The sequence below is a fragment of the Plecotus auritus genome, assembly GCF_963455305.1.
Source record: "Plecotus auritus genome assembly, chromosome: 6".
NCBI lineage: Eukaryota > Metazoa > Chordata > Mammalia > Chiroptera > Vespertilionidae > Plecotus > Plecotus auritus.
In genome coordinates this window covers 92,806,587-92,819,417 of record NC_137773.1, presented here as the reverse complement: position 1 = coordinate 92,819,417, position 12,831 = coordinate 92,806,587, and the positions used below count along the sequence as shown (strand labels likewise).

Below are 12,831 nucleotides of genomic sequence, written 5' to 3'. Positions count from 1 at the left end.
TGACCTTGACCTTTCCCCTCCCGACCCCAGTTCCCTAAATAGTCTGTATCTGCAGGGTTCTGGTAAGGATAACAGTCTGCATAAACAAGCCCGGACTTTGTCTCAGGTGGCAGATCAGAGTGATCGGGTTGACCAGTTGTCTGTGGAGATGAGAGATTGAAGACAAGGGACTGGCGATTGAGCGGGGACAAATAAATGTTGACAGAATATTTATTTATTTATTTATTTATTTATTTATTTATTTATTTATTTTTATTTACCTGGGACCCATCAGAGGGTGCTGTCCACAGCATGGCAGAGTCAGGCCCAGGGAGCATCCATCTGAGGGGGGTGGCTCCTCTCCCTCCTCCTAGGCCGCACCCCAGGACCTGGAGCCCCAGCCGGGGGCCTCTTTCTTGTCCTTACCCCCGCCCCCTCAGGGATCCCAACCAGCCTCCCGGCTTTAGCCACTGTTTATACTGTGACTACTGCCACATTCGAGCTCTAGCCCTGCCTCCCTCCTCGCCGACTACACCTCCACTGAGTCTCCACCATACCTTCAGCCTGACCAGACCAAAACAGAGCCCCCATATCAATCAGTCCATGATCCCACCGTCCTCTCCAGTCCTTCGGTCAAAACCTCAGAGTCAAAATCCTTTGGCTCCTCTGTCTTTCATCCCCCACATGCAGTTCAGGAGCAAGTCCTGGGTCTGCGCCTCTGGAACATTGCAGGCCCATCCATCCTTGGCAGCCCCCTCCAGACCTGGGCTCACCATCTACCCCGATGGCCCTGACCTCTGTCCTCCTGCACTCCAGCCTCTCTTACTCCCACTCCAGGCTCCCCCAGCAGGCAGAGGGGCCTTAAAAAAAAATTATGGTTACATATATATATACATAACATAAAATCACTCTTTTTCACCATACAATTCAGTGGCATTAATTATATTCTCAATGCTGTGCCACCAACATCATTATTTCCAAAACTTTTTCATCACCCCAAACAGAAACTCTGTGCCTCTTATGCAAAACCTCTTTCTCTCACCACCCCCACCCCCCCGCCCGCAGCCCCACAACCACTAATCTGCCCTGTCACTATGGATTTGCAGGTTCTGGGCTTTTCATATACTAGTAGATAGAATCACACAACCCTGCGTTTGACTTCTTTCACTAAGCATTGCGTTTTTTGAGGTTCATCTAAGTTGTAGCATGTCAGAGCTTCCTTCCCCTTTGTGACGAAGTAATACCCCGCTGGATGGATGGACCACCCTTTGTGTATCTCCATCATCCAAAGACGGACACTGGGTTGTCTCCACAGAGGGTGTCTCCACAGAGGGGTCTTGTCTAAGGCAATCTGGACAGATCTCTCCCTAGCTTAAACCCCTGCACCAGCTCCGGTTCCACGGCCCATGAGGCCACATGTGCTCTGACTCCCGTCTCTCTCCCCCGCTGCTCCAGCCACCCGGTTCCCACAAGGCCTTGCCTGTGACCCCAGCTCCACAGCCCTTAGATCTCAGCTCAGATGTGCACCCCTCAGAGGTGCGGACGGGCCTCCAACACCCTGCATCACAGCACCCTGCAGTCTGTGCCTACCTATCCGGTCCCCGCCATCCTGTAACCTCCTAGGTCCTGTTTCTGTCTTGGTAGAATGGGGATACCTCACAGGATAGCAGAGTGATAAGAGGAATTCATCCACGTGAAACACTTAGGGCCGCGCCTGGCACGTACTGAGTGCCGCGTCCCCTGCAGCATCGTCACCACCAATCACGTCTCTCCCAGGTGACTTTTACCTGTGTAGTCCTGGATTGCTTCTGTACCCCCAGGAGAATGGAAGCTCCTGAGACGTCTCCTGGCGCCTAGTCATGCAGTAGGTCCTCAAACAAATATTTACCAAATGAACCAAGATGAGTGACAAAGGATGGTAATGGGGACAGCTGGAGGCGGGGCATCTGCCCTGCAACCTGGGGCCAAGCCTGGCCCACACTGGCTAGGCACCAATGCCTAAGGGGCACAAAGTGTTCCCCAAGGGCTGCCCCGCTGCTTCTGAGGTCCCCTCCCTGGAGCAGCTCAGGAGCTGGGCCCTGCGGCTCCCGTTCCCTCTCTTCCTGGCCTGACTTCGTGCCCACCTTACACCAGCGTTTCACTTGCCACCTTGTGCCCACCTGGGCGGGAAGGCCAGGCGTCGGTATGTGGGAGCCACCTTGGAGACCCAGGCCTGACCATCCTGGGACCTTCCGAGGGGGTTATTTTGGATTGAATTTTATCCTCCCCCCAAAAAAGATATGCTCAGGTCCCATCCCCTAGGACTCAGAATGGGCCCTTATTTAAAAGAAGTAATCAAGCCTGGCCGGTGTGGCTCAGTGGCTGAGCATCGACCTGTGAACCAGGAGGTCACGGTTCAGATTCCCAATCAGGGCACATGCCCGGGTTGCCGGCTCCATCCCCATTAGGGGGTGTGCAGGAGGCAGCCGATCAATGACTCTCATCGTTGATGTTTCTCTCCTTCTCCCTTCCTCGCTGAAATCAATTGTTTAAAAAAAGTAATCAAGTTACAATGAGGTCATTAAGGTTGGCTCTAGCCAGTAGGGCTGGTGAGGACACAGACGTGCCCCTGGGGAGAAGCCCATGTGAAGACAGAGGCAGAGTCAGGGCGATGGTTCTACAAGCTCAGGGACACCAAGGACTGCGGCAGCCACCAGAAGCTGGGGAGTGGCCTGGGATAGATTCTGGCCTCAGAGCCCCAGAAGGAACCATCTCTGACAACACCCTGATCTTGGACTTCCAGCCTCCAGAACTGTCAGACCATACATTTCTGCTATTAAAGCCGCCTAGTCTAGGGTACTTTGTCCTGTCGGCCCTAGGAAAGTCACACAAGGGTCAGGACACATGGAGGGGGGGGGGGCAGACAGAGGCAGGACCCTGGGCTGCACAACTTCGGGGAGCCTTTCACAAACTGCAGGGCGGTGGGGCTGCTAGGGTCTCCAGTGCTTGAGCCACCCGAGGTGCCAGGCATAGCAGCTGACACCGTGCCCGTGCGAGCACCACGCACACATACCCACCTAATCGTCCTAAGGACTGAGTAAAGGGGAGTAACCCACATTTTATAGATGAGGAAAAGTGAGGTCCCAGGGAGACCCAACTGGTAAGGGGGCTTTGAACACAGGAAGGCTGGCCCTGCAGGCTGGGCGCTGAGAACTGGGGAGACCCTGGGAGCCAGGAGAGTCCCCCTCCAGGCCCCTACTGCATTTGTGTGATTGAGAGTCCTCAGAGCTGGACTGGAGGTTCCACTCTTCAGGGCCAGGCGAGCCTGCATCTGCGTCTGTCGCCAACCTGCACCTCAGTGACTTGAGTGGCCCCGGCTGAACCCAAGTGAAGTGGGGCTCACTGCTCTCATGCTGAGAGAGGGAATGGGCCTCAGGCGTGTCTGGCTACCAGGTCAGGCAGGTAGGTGGCCCACCTGCCTCACACCTGCCTCAGTGTTGGTGCCTGAGCACCTGATCCCGTCGGTCTCAAATCAGGGGGTGGGGGTAGAGCGGGCTACCCAGTGGTGGGTGTTGCAGCCCAGGCTCTGTCCTCGGGTGCCCTGGAATAGGGTAGTCAGGTGACAGGAGGAGAACGGGATGCTGGAGCAGGGGCGCCTCCAGCTTGCCCTAGAGTGCAGTTGCCATAGCAACCCTCTGTGCTCAAGTGGTGGGTGTCTGAGTGCCTGGGGAGGGGATATGACAATGGGGCGTTGAGCCCCTTAGTACCTCCCTCCACAGAGCATCTCGTGTTCCCTCCTCAGCAGATTAAGCCCTCCCCAAACTCAGCCACCTGAGAGCCCAGCTCACAGGCCCTCCTCCTCCAGGAAGTCTTCAGGCATGATCGAGGGGGAAGGGGCAGACCTTGGGTCTGAATCTGCTGTGCTGCCTTGAGCAGGGCTCTTGGCATCTCTGAGACCATTTCCCCATTCCTATTCCAGGCTAACAGATCTACCTTGCACAGGCAGAACAACTGCCCAGAGAGTGCCCAGAACATGCCCTCCTTCAGGAAGGGAACTGTGGGCTCAGGGAAGGCAGGATCCCTGCTAAACATTCATCTTCCCATCTTCCCACATTTCAGCAGTGGGCAGCTGGTCCTCCCAGGCGCTCAGTAACTGTATAGTCATCCTGGACCCCTCTACTCTCACCCCTACATCCAACCCCAGCAGCTCTTGTGGCCTCCCCTTCAGAATCTGTTCACTTCTCCCCACCCCTTTGCCACCTCCCTGGTCCAGTCCCATCATTTCTCCCCCTGCACCAGTCTGGTGGCCCTCTCCCAGGTCAGGGAGGCCCTGCGGGCCCCAGCACTCCTACATCCCGTTCTGGCTTTTTTAAAAAATTTTAATTTAATTTAATTTATTTATTTTTATTGATTTCAGAGAGGAAGGGAGAGGAAAAGTGAGAGAAACATCAATTATGAGAGAGAACCATTCATTGGCTGCCTCCAGCACGCCCCCTACTGGGGATCGAGCCCGCAACCTGGGCATGTGCCCTTGGCAGGAATCGAACCTGGGACCCTTCAGTCCACAGGCTGATACTCTATCCACTGAGCCAAACCAGCCAGGGCCCATTCTGGCTTTTTAAAATCCCACCGCACTCCAGCCATGCATCTTACTTATTTGCAAACACCACCGGGTGGGGTCTGCCTGTCTTGAGAGTTTTAAAACACAATTTTGGCTGCTGAGTGGCACTGCGCTGCAAAGGAGTAGGGACTGTTCAAAGTGTCCCCCTCCCCTAGGGGCCTCCTCCCTGGGCTCCCCCTCTATCTGCCACTCCCATTCTATCCAATCTCCACCCTATTGCAAAATGAAAGCCCAATCATGTCCCTTCCTGCCTGCAATCCTCCATGGCTCCCCATTGCCTCGCAGTCCTAATGTAGAGTCTCAGGCCCTGATCTCCTGCCACTTTGTCATCACCTACTCTACTCTGTCCTCCCAATGTGCCTGTTCTCAGCCCCCCACTCCCACCCCCATCTCTCTCTCTCTCTCTCTCTCTCTCTCTCTCTCTCTGCTGGGCCTCCCACCCTCTTTCCTCCCAAAGGCTCTGCCTACCGGGTCTGCATCAGTCTCTCCCCATACCCACATTTGCAGCACACTGGGCCTCCCTCCACCTTTGGCTCCCCTAATCGAATTTGGACTCTGCTGCTGATCAGCTGTCTTCCTCACCACTGAGGATTCCACAGGGAAACTGCCATCATGGTTGCTTGGTGCTCTGTTGCATCCCTAGCCCTGGGCTAGGAGGGTGTACCTGTTTAATGAACTAAGACAAAACAAACCCAGAGAACAGGTCATCCATTCAGTGACTAGTTACCCAGTTCCCACCTAGTCACAATTGTTTTGGGGGAAAATAAGCCTGAAGGGGAGAGATGGGGGTGGAGGTTATAGACAGGAAATGCCTCACTGAGGTGGTGACATTTTGGCAGAGGTCTCAGGGAGGTGAACCATCCTGAGTAGCAGGAACTGTATGTGCAAAGGCCCCGAGGCAGGGTGTGGAATGTAGCTTCGGCCTGGTGAGAGGGGAAGAGTGGAAAGAAAGGGGGGGTGGGAGGTTACAGGGCAGACCATGCAGGGGGAAAGACTTGGGTTTTGTTTTTTTTTTGAGTGAGATGGAGCCAGGGAGGTTCTGAGTGGAGAGAGATGGTACCTGACTCAGGTGTTCAGACTCCTGATGGTGAGGGGTGATTAGACTATGTGTGTGTGGGGGGGAGGGGAGGGGGACTGGCAGGAGGCCTGAGAGTGGTGGGTGCTCCCCACGCCCACCCTCTTCTTTCCTGTCTACCCACTGTCAAAACCAGAAACCTGCAGTTTCTCCCATCCCCACTTTAGTCCGCCCTCCGGCCAACCATCCGTCAACTCAGATTTCAAAACCTCATATCAGCCCATCTCTGATGTCTCAAGGCCCTCACTGGAGCCCTTGCCTTGACAGCTGCCTCCTCTTCCTGCTGGCCTCCTGGCCTCCCTTCCTGCCCTCTGCAGTGCTCCCACACAGCAGCCAAAGGTAGCTTATGCTGCTACCTGTTCTGTGGGCCTTCACCCTTCCACAGGTCTCATCCCCAGGAGCAAACAGAAACATACCAGTAAACTCACAAACTCGGTCCTTTGGCCCAGTAGACCAGCCACCAGCCTCCAGCCTCCTCTTTGCATGCCCCGCCTTGAAACAACATCTTTCCTTTTCCCCTTTGAGCCACCCCCTTCTTTCTGACCTCAAGGTGGGCCCCTCTCTCCCATTCACTCTCCTTCCCTTCCACTTTATCCTTCCTCCTCCCTCCAGGCCACAGCTGATAAGCAAGCACCGTCCTCCTCCAGGAAACCCTTCCAGACTTGCAGGCTGGCCAGGCGAGGCTCCTCTGTGCCCCACCACGAAGGGTGGCACCCCGGTGCCAGCAGCCCATGCACGTGTGAGGCTTGGTGAGGGAACCAGTGTGACAGTGGGGAGTGAGCATAGGAGAGGAGGAGGAGGAGAGGGCAGGGAGGCTGCACTGCACTCATCCCAAATGAGGTTGCCCCTCTGCTGATGAGGATGCATCCATGGGGGCCCCAACCTCCATTACCAAGGGCAATTTGGGGGTGCTCTGTGGCAGGAGCTGACTACCTATGGCTCGGTCACAACCTGTTTTTGAACAGCCAGAGAATTAATAATGGTTTTGCCACTTGTAAAGGGTTGAGAAGAGACAGAGGAGAACATGCAAGAGTTGGTAAGTGTCCCACAAAAGTCTCCAATACTTACTATCCGGCTCTTCGCAGAGAAAGTCTGCGAATCCCTGATCTAGAGAAGTGCCTCTCAACCCGACGGGGGTAGAGATGATGGGGTATGGGGGACCAATTTTGCCCCCACCCTCAGCCACTCGGCAATGTCTGGAGACGTTTTTAGGTGTCACCACTAGGGTGTTAGGTGTGGGCATGTATGTGTGTGGGAGGAGGGGGGTGCTACTGGTATTTAATGGGAGGAGGCCAGGGATACTGTTAAGTCCTATGATGCACAGGAGAGCCCCCAACAAAGAATGATGTGACCACAATGTCAGGACTGCCATGGCTGAGAGATTCTGCCCTGGGCCCCTCACCTGCCTGGACCATCTCCCCATCAGCTGACAGGAGCTCAGGTATCTTTAGCCTCAATATCTATTTATTAAGGTTTTTATTTTCCCCAAATTTTGGAGTTGGGGGGATGGGAAGGGGGCTCTACTTGGCTAGGTCCCCAGAGCCAGAGCAGACCCAAAAAACAGGTCCCATTTCATGAGAGGCTAGCTCAGTACCACCACCCCCGCCTCCCAGGAGGTGGGGGAGGGGCTGCTCAGGCTTTGACCTTGGGACTCCTACCCCTGGCAAGGGCAGGGGGCCTCCACATTCCTCCTCTGGGCTCTAAACTCCATAGCACACACAGCCCCACTGGGAAGCCACCTGCCACTCAGACAGCCTCGCCCGCATGTACCATGAAGCCACCTCTGCTCAGGTGCCCGGGGCAGGTGCAGAGCTGGTCCGGCCTGGCCTCTGGCAGGCAGGCAGCCTTCAATGGCCTGAGGGGTCCAGGGCCATGGGAAACCCTAGCTATGCACAACTAAGGGAGTTGCCCAGAGGTCTCTGGTCCATTATGAGGCCCCCTCCCACTCACTCAGGTGAGATTTCTTGAACACCTACTGTGGGCCAGGTAGGAGTCTAGGCACCTGGGATCCAGAAACAAACCAAGTAACAAACTCTCTGAGCATTCAGATCCTGGTCAGGGAGAAAAACAATAAACAAACAGGTGGGATAAGTCAGGAAATTACCGAGTGTCGGAAAAGCCATCCCTGCTATGGAAAGTCAGGAGGTGAGCGAAAGAAAGGCTGCAGGGGGTAAAATTACTGGGAGGTGACAGTTGGAGCAGGTGAGGGAGCAAAAGCCTTGCAGAGATCTGGGTGAGGTCCAGATGGAAGGACAGCCAGTGCAAAGGTCCTGGAGTAGAACCATACTTTGCATGTTTGAGGAGCAGCAAGGAGAGGGTGGGCAAAGGGGAAGGGGCGATGGGGAAGATTTTGCAGAGTTGGACCCCAGGACACCCCAGGCCTGTGATTGCTGTAGTGCTCGAATGCAGGGGCTGCTGCCCAAGTCTGGGGCTGTTCCTCCCCAGCTGGGACCCTGGTTGCTCTGAAGGGGGAGACACAAGCCTTCTCCCCAACTCCTATGAAATGAGCCATTGACTGAAATCCTTTATGTGTCACGATACTGTGAGTTCCATGAGGGCAGGACCAGGGCACTGTCCCCATGGCATTCCCAGCATGGCACCTGGTGGAGAGGCACTTGGCAAATGGTCACAGATTGCCTAGAGGCGGCCCGGCCTAATTCCAAGGAGCCCGAGATACACACACCTGGGTACATACCTGCAGGTGCTGCTCACATGTGGAGCCACACACACAAAAACAGGGCCAGCCCCTCTGCAAAGCTCACAAACACCATCACACAGGAGACCCCTATGAATATAGGACCAGCTTGAGGACACGTGGCCACACGCTGGTTCAGCCAGGTCACCACCCAATCACTCACAGAACAGGTACACACAGGTGCAGAAAGACAGACGTCGGACAGGACTGGATTTCTCCCACCCTGGGACCCCACTTTTCTCTTTCATTAGAGTGGCCAAGACCCAGCCCAGGAAGGATGCTGGCTCAAGCATGCACCTCCAGGGTCACTGCAGTCAGGTCTGGTTCCAGACCCAGGGAACCCCCATCTCGGGAGCCCCTCCTTTAACCTCCCCACGGAGGGGCCTGGAGGAGGGGAAGTGTCTGGCGTCTGGAAATCGGATCCTCGAGTGGAGCCCACACAGAAACCAGAGCCTTCCGTGTCCTTGGCCACCCGTCTGACTGGAGAGGTAGGAGGCGGGTGGGGGGGGGGGCAGAGACCATGATGGAGCTCCCAGTGGCCAGCAAATGGGGGGGGCGGGGAGACAGGGATCCCACTCCTATTCCCCATTAAGGGCACCCACTCGAGGGCATAGCAGTGCAACTTCCTGGGATCCGAAACCCAACTCCAGATGCCCACACTGGGGCTGAAGCGCCACAGCATCTCCCATCAGCCGGGGGCGTGCAGGGAGGACAGACACATAAGACGCAGATGACACACAGCCCTGGACACAGGTCTTCCATCCTGAAGCCCAGGCCTTGATGCAACCAGTCTCAGGAGCAGCCCAGGCGCCTGCCAGCCCCTCCCCAACATACTCACAGGGTCCTCCTTGGATCCCCCTAGGAGAAGGGGTTCCCCAGGGCAGGCTGGGAATAGAACTGGGCTTTGAGCCTCCTGCTTTCCACCTCCTCCCTACAGGGCCCACAGCCCAGATGCGCTGGTCCCCAGCTCCCCACCCTAGGCACCATCTCCACACCCAAGGGCAGACATCAGTGTGCCAGTCAGTGATCAAGCCCTAAGCCAACTCCCCACGCCACGAGTGGGGTTTGGGACCAGCGCCCATTGGAGGGAGGGCAGGCCTAGCAGGGCACTGGAGAGCAGGAGTGACAAGCATGGGGTGGGCTGAGGCCCTGCAGGAGGTCACTGAGATGGAGGAAGAGGAAGGTGGGGGTGCCATCAAGAGGGCTGGCACTGCCATGTGCACAGGCACGCATGTGGCTCAGTGCATGGGTGAGATTACCGACAGCCAGGGATCGAATTAGTTCCCTTTTCCTCTTTCCAGATGATTTTTCATCTCTGTAATTAATGGGCAAGTCAGTTCTGAACAGCATGGCAGGCAAATTGCTAGTTAGGAAAATCACGGATAATTTTCTCGATATGATAATGAAGGTTGTATTCCTTCTCTTATTCTCCCCCTTTTCATCCCACTTTCAAGTAATAAATTCAACATTAGGAGGAAGGGAGTAGGGAGGAAGGAGCAGTCAACTGGCCGCACAGCTGGGGCCTGACCCAGGTCCACCCGGAGGGAGTCCTTAGTCCCTGGCCCTGGGCAGGCAAGGATGACAGCCGGACCCTCTGTGGGGCGCCCTGACACCCAGTGATCAATGCAGGGTGCCAGCCTGGGAGACCCGCGAAGGGCAGAGACTGGAAGGGCAGGGAGCCAGTCCCGCTGTCAGCCCGGGTGAAGAGTTGGGTATGGGGTCAGGTTACAGGCTCTGCCAGCCCCCGAGGTGCCGAGGAGGGGAGATCAGAGGCCCCTCCAAGCAGCATCTGAGGTCAGCGGGCCCAGAGCAGACAACCACCCAGGTGCCCACACCTGTACCCACATCGTCCAACCCCCTCTGGACGGTGACTCCGCGGCAGCTGAGGAAACAGAGCAAGCCAAGAGGTAGAGAGAGCGGGAGAGAGATGGAGGGAGAGAGGGAGGGAGGCGGGCAGAGGCGACCAGCCATCTTGGCAGCCATTTTGAGCCCCTCCCCCGCTCCCCTCGCACCACATGTTTGGATGTGGGCAGAGGAGCCCAGGCTCAGGGTCCTGCAGAACCCGGAAAGAAAGGGGGTCCCTGCCGCAGGGCCGGGATGGAAGGTCACCCAGGCGCCGGCCAGGACTTGGGGGAAAGAGGCGGACAGTGAGGTGCAGTGAGGCCTGGGCAGGATGCGGCCGGGTGCTGACCGAGCCTGGAGAGTGGGACAGGGATGCTGGCGGAGGCCACGTACAGGCGGGGTGCTGCCTCTAGGTGGGGGCCAGCGGGGCACTGGAAGGCATTTGCTGGCCCCGGCTGGGGCACACACAGCGCTCCCCACCCTCTTCTGGCTCAGACTCCAGTCCCAGGACTCTCAGGTGGGAGGATGGCGATGAAAACCACCAACACCTGGTGTAGGGAGTGGGCTCGTCCTCAAAGCCCGAATCCCAGTGGGTCCATTCTGACAGCTTCCCACGCTTAACGGAGCACCGCGGAGAGAAGCCGCTGCCGGCTGCACCACTCCTCCCGACTACGGCGCCCAGACAGACCCCTCCCTCCACCCCGCGCCTCTGATTCCCAGAGAAAAACAACCCCCAGCCCAGAATCCTGCGGTGCCAGCCTTCCACCAGGCTCCTCCGGGGCCCGGGCCCGCGCGCGCGCCCTCCCGGCTCCCACCCAGACACCTACACAAACAGGGCGCCAAGAACCCGCGCGCACACGCACCGGGGACACGCAGGCACTGCCGCGCCGCTTCCCCACAAAGGCTGGTGCGCGCGCGGGCACACGCAGCCACGCGCGGGCACACTTGCTGTCCCCTCCCCCCGCAGGGTCCCCGCGGCCGCCCATCTCCACCCCGAAGCGCCCGGCGCTCCGCTCCTCCCGGCCCATCGCCGGTGGGGGTGAGGTGCGGGCCGCTTCTGACTCCCCTCCGGCTCTGGTGTGGTGACCAGCGGCTCCAGAATCCCCTCCCCCTTCGCGGCCCAGACAGACCCGGGTTTCCATCCTCTCCCTCCTGGCCCGCACACCTGGCCCAGGTGCGGCGTCTCTCTTGCCTGGGGCCCGCAAACACTCACCTGTCCAGCGCCGCTCTGAGCTGGGCCCTGCGCGTCTCTCCTGCGGCTCCGCGAACCCGGACCCCCCGCCCGGCACATCTCCCGGAATCGGGGCGGGGGGGAAACGGATGAGGGGTGGCTGGGCGAGGGCGGCCTCCGTGTCCCCTCCTTCCTCTGGCCCAGCACCGCCGCCACCAACCAAATAACAAAATTAAAAAATGAGGATCACAGAGCTCTAAAGGCGTCCCCCTCGCAGTGGTGGCGGCTCTAGGTAGGGGGCGAACGGGTCCGCGCCCCTCCAGGGGAGGGAGGCGGCGGGGCGGGGGCGGCGTCAGAGCTCCAGGGGCTGGGGCGAGGCGGAGCCCCCCGAGGCGGTGCCGGCCGCGGCCTGCATCTCCCCCGCAGCTTCGCGGCTCCGAAGGAGGTGGCACGTGTGCGCCCAGGAGACTTCCCAGCCCCCCCGGACGGGGGCGGCGGCGGCCGCCGCCGCGGGGTTAACGGGGCAGCAGGGGCGCCCCTGCAGCCCCCCGCCGCCCGGCGGCGCAGCTCCGGGACCCGCGCTGCCCCATCCGCCGGGGCCTCCTCGGCAGACAGCGGGGCGGGGGCGCCACAGCGCCAACAGCTCCCGCGCCGACGGCTCGGGCTCCCCGCAGTGGCCGTGGGGGGCTCAGGTGGGAGGCGGGCGGCGCGGAGCCTGGCGGGGGGCGCGGCTGAAAGCGGGCGCGGCGGCGTCGCGCCCCCGGGGCGGCCGGAAGGGGGGCGCCGGGCCGGGCCCGTGGGCACCGCAGGACGCGCGAACCGAGCCGGCGCCGGGCACCAGCAATGACAAGCCGCCTGTTCGCCCCGCTCCCCGGCGCACCAGCTCCGGGAGGGGGACGGCGGGAGCAAGCAAAACCCGGCCCGGAGCCACCGCCCGGGACCGGCCACTGCAACCTCCCCGGACACACCGAGGGCCGGGCGGAAAACCCGGACTGGAGTTTTCTCCCCTTCGCCTTCTCCGGCCCCCCTGGGAAAGTGGTGAGAGGAAAGGCGAGGTGCTGGATCCCAGCGTTGGAACGGGAGTGTGTGGGGCGGGGGGCTGGGGCGGGGGGGAAAGACGGGGGCCGGGGGGAGGTGAGAAAGGCGCAAGTACAACCCGGAGCGGATTATGCCGGCAGGGAAGGAGAGGCGAAGAGCCCAGCGAGGGGAGGGTTGAGGCGATCTGGAATGGGTATGCAAAACCCGGGTTGGATTAGGCAGAGACGGGAGGAACGGGGAGATAGGGAGCTGCAACACGGCCAAATGCACGCGGGGCACGCAAATTTTGGGCCGGATCCTTCCTCGGGAGACGGAGTAATGCGTCATGCCTAATGCAGTGGAAACAAGTAAGACCTGGTGTTGTGTTCCCGGACCTGTACTTGCAGGGGGCTCCAGGTGGGGGCCTCTCGGTTGCTGAGGAGGCATAAGCT

General features: G+C 59.0%; 1 protein-coding gene across 1 annotated transcript in view; it reads right to left on the bottom strand.

Moving 5' to 3' along the window:
* The window catches only part of ADGRL1 (adhesion G protein-coupled receptor L1), a 40,120-nt gene extending 28,529 nt beyond the window's left edge, over nucleotides 1–11,591 (bottom strand). The window contains exon 1 of the mRNA XM_080676521.1: nucleotides 11,405–11,591. The gene's annotated coding sequence lies outside the window, so the exon portion shown is untranslated. The remainder of the gene's footprint in view (nucleotides 1–11,404) is intronic.
* Nucleotides 11,592–12,831: the final 1,240 nt, after the last annotated feature.